The sequence below is a fragment of the Dendrobium catenatum genome, unplaced genomic scaffold (assembly GCF_001605985.2).
Source record: "Dendrobium catenatum unplaced genomic scaffold, ASM160598v2 fragScaff_scaffold_1058, whole genome shotgun sequence".
In the NCBI taxonomy this organism is placed as follows: Eukaryota; Viridiplantae; Streptophyta; class Magnoliopsida; order Asparagales; family Orchidaceae; genus Dendrobium; species Dendrobium catenatum.
Window position 1 is genome coordinate 150,268 of NW_021319520.1, and position 4,300 is coordinate 154,567.

The following is a 4,300-nucleotide window of genomic DNA, read 5'->3' on the forward strand; positions in this document are numbered from 1 at the left end:
AGTCGTGCTATCTCTTTTATATGAGTATTTTCTTTTCTTGAATTGAGATCTAATCCAAAAAGGGATTTAAATTGGATGAAGAAATTAAATTTTCTCAATCTTTTTGTATGAAAGTATATTTCCATATCTTATAGGATATCAATGCATAATAATGATTCCAAAATCATAATTTTCAGACTTAAGTATTAAAAATATCAAAAAGATATAGATTTTTTGAGATTTAGAGATTTACTATAAATGGGAGCCATTTACTTATCACTTTTGGGCTCTTTGAGCCACTTTCTTAACTTTCGTGTGCTTTGAATAATTTTATTTTATTTGATACACTTTGTGTATCTTTCATTTTTGACGCATTTTGTATATCTTTTCAACTTTTTGTAACTGGCTTCCTTTTTCAAATCTCTTAAAACAAACTTTTTTTCAGTTGTAAGATCATCTTTCAAACACAAGAGGAGAATACTCACTTCTCTTATACAAGGAAAAAGAATCTACAAAATAAATCATATCCTCTGATAAGAATGAATAGCTTGATTAAGAAAATTATAAAATTTTATTCACCAACATGCTAAAGTTATCTATGCGATAAAGAATTAAAAGATGATAGAGAAATTTTTCACTTCTAAATCTAATTTTAATTTGAAATAGATTTTAGTTCAAAAGAAGAAATCTTTCTACCCATGGGATAAGATAGAGAGATCATACCCTTTTATGAGTCATCGCTACAAAGCTAGTAGAACTAAAAGAAGTGAGAGAGTTATCATAATAAAAAATCATCTTATTTTCTTTTATTGATTAATCGTCAATAGAAGGGAGAACGAGGTCCTTCAGCCTAAGTGCTGGAAGGGGGGCCTGTCTTCCCTTCTGAGGTTACAACCATTTTTTCTATTTTACACATCTCTATAGTACAAATAGAAGTCAAAAGAAAATGTGCTCATCTGGCACTACCACAGAAGAAAGAAAAGAAGGATAAGTGTTAACAAAGAAGTTGGAGTTGCAACTGTCGACTCGGCCTTGGGAGGTCTCCTTTTAACTGCCTCTAAACACTGTAGAGTATACTTAATCATCTGTTTGATCTTCTTGGGGAGTGCTAGCTGCCACTCTCCCTCAGAACTGTGGAGTGATCTGCCACTACTGCCCTAATTGTCATTGTGGCTAGGATTTTGGCTAGGACTGGAGATCATCTGAACTGTTTGAGCAGCCTTGTCTAAAGGCTACAAATCGCTGTCCTTGATATGGATATTCCTAGTTGCCATCTGAGTCTGTATGTGTAAGGCTGTGGTGTCCGTAGCTACTGATCTCGGAGACCCTCCCGCCTTGGGGTCTTCCCGCTCATCTTGATCCTCGGGCTCTCTCTGCTCATCCGATTGACCTTGAAGGGTAGTCTTACAGACCTGGTGTACTGGTATATCCTCATCTGATTCATCCTCGAATGAGTCATCCTCTAAAAAGATCCGACAGAGTGCCTCTATATAGGGACTCATAGGGGAAGTGATCCTATGAGTGCTGGGAGCTAAAGGTGTCTCAACTTAATCCGGTGACCCAACAGGAGTAACTACTACGTCCTCATCACAAGTCATCGAGACCGCTTCGGACCCGGGAGAAATTACTACATCCATCTGATCTACTGTATCAACTGGCTGCACTGCCTCTGCCAAATACGCTATCTCATCTGGTCGTACTGCCTCGATTAACTATACTAGCCCGATTGGTCGTACTGTCTCGACTAACTGTACTGGTTGTACTAGCCCGACTAGTCGTACTATCTCCACTAACTGTACTGGCTCTATTAGTCGTACTGTCTCCACTGACTGCATTGACTGTACTAGCTCGACTGGTCGTACTATCTCCACTAACTGTTCTGGCTAAACTAGTCGTACTGTCTCTACTGACTGTATTGGCTCGACTGGTCGCACTGTCTCCATTGGCTCAACAAGGGTGTCCGCCTGTCGGCTCTGTACGGGTAACCGGCTGCTATAGGACTACCACTACTGAACTGACCTGAGGCCGGGCAGGCTTTTACTGCTGTCTACATCCTCGACGATGTGGGCGTCGTCCTACCACAAGAGCAACTACAGGCGGTCTAGCAACTGGAACTGTCTGCACTGACTGTTGGGGTGTCTGCCCCCTCTTCCAATTGTAAAGTCTCATCGCGGTCGGCCTCCGTAACTCGAAAGTCGCCTGAGAAATATATCGGAGTATCTTCTCCCGACTGATAGGCTCCCTACTACGAGCTAGGAGGATGATGTACAGAATCATCTGAGTGAGGGCTCGAACACCAGCGTCCCTGGGGACCCTAGCCTGGGGTAAAGTAGTGGTAACAGGAGGAGCCGCCGCAATGCAGGCAACGTCCTCCTTATCCCTACTGAGTGTCAGCAGGGAGAACTGTCCTCCATTGACTCCCTCTATCTCGTGAGCGACTATCACCTTTGGGGTAGGTACTGTTGCAACTGGTCGTGGTCTCCGCTGCCTGGGAGCCAATGCTCTCTGAACTAGCTCCTAGTGAGCTATCGCATCTGCCAACCGCTGGCTCTCTGCCTCGGACGAAGCTAAACTAAGTCTCCTATTCTTATTCTTTCTAGCCCTTCTCCCAAGGCCAAGGGTGGAGGTGGAAGGGACATCTGAACTCACTACCTAGGTGGCAGGGGGAATAGGGACAACTGGAAGTGCCGGGGTCTGCCCGGCGATCTCAGTGTAAGAAAGCCGAGCAAAAATAGAAACCCGACCAGAAGAGGGCAAAGGCACCTCGGTCTGGGCACCCCTCTTCCTAATGGAAGTGGGAGGGGGAACCCGAACGCGAGGTACTTCCGCCTGAACGATGGGAGTAACAATAGCAGTAGGCTGCCGGTGCTGAAGGGCTAGAGTAACCTGTGCAAAAGGAGCGACATGCGCAGGTCTCCTGGCCGCTGGACGAAGGGGTGGATCAACTACAGCAGGCTGCCGGCGCTGAGGGGCTGGGCAACCTGCGCAGCAGGAGCGGTAGGCATTGGACGCCTGACCGCAGGACTTGTGGAACGGCTAGTGGCCTAGGCACTGGTCACCTAGCCACAGGGGCACAGGCTGCGCAAGTATTGGAACGGGACGAGCAGGTGCTCGGTCTGTCCGCTGAGCAGCTGGTCATCCGAAAAGGCCCATGGCTTTGTGTCCTCTCCTTTGGGGAGGAGAGAATGTAGTAGCCTCTGCCGGGGTCTGCCCGCCAAGAGTGACGAAGGTCGAGTCCGTGAATGAACCAAAAGTGATCCCTCTAGCGGGCGGACTAGCGAGTAGAGACTCAGGGAGAGTCAACCGCGCGTCCGAACCAAAACTAAAAGTACAGACGGAACAAAAGAAGTCATGGCACTGCTTCCAACAAAAGAAATTTGAAAAGTCAGAAATCTCAAAAGAATGAAAGATTTGATAGAGATAGATAGAAATGGATAAATGATGAAATAGCCTACTAGGCTGGAAAGAGGTAAAGTAGGGGAAACCCTAGTTAAGGAAGGAACCATAACTAAGGAAGGACCTTAACTAAGAGTGAGACGGACCTAATCTAAGGAGTACCAATTTCGAAGTACACACAAGAAAGGATAATATAGAATCCAAAGATGGAGAGAGAAACTGGTCCCACCGTAGTCACCAGGAACCTGTGTACCTCCGAAAGAGCACCGCGCATGGGGTACGAACACAGAGGGTACGGCCGCACTATCCCGTAGGACAAAATGATCGTAGGCCTCTACTCTCGACATGAACAGGTCGATGGAAGGGCAGATTGGATCGTGCATACGACTAACCATTGAGGATAGAAGCTGTCGCCAATACACCCCGATGGGTAATAATATACACGACCTAGTCACGGGTTTTCCCTACCCGATACTACAGCTCGAGTGGGGTTTAGTAGATATGGGACCGAGTTTCCCACGGGCGCATGCCCTCGTTGTTAATTACATCTCAGATCGGAGTCCGAGAAAACTCTGGATTAAGGATCATACATTATCCCCTCCTAAATTGAGATTGACACATAGGTATAGACTAGGAAATCCTATCCAAAAGGAAGAAAGGTCCGAAGGGCTAAATCAACATGCATGGTTCATACCAGCATTCAGAGGCTCTAGGGCACTAGAGAGAAACTGGATAAAAGAAAGTCATGCAATCAATCACATGCGTGAGAGAAAAGATAGAGGTGACGTCATCCTGTGACGCGGATAAATAGGATTTATAGTCCTTGAAAGGGACGGACCTACCTACTATTTAAGGCATACTTGTTGACCTCATTTTTGTATGAGGTCATTAGGACCCACTTGGGTTTTATTTTGGTGACCTAATG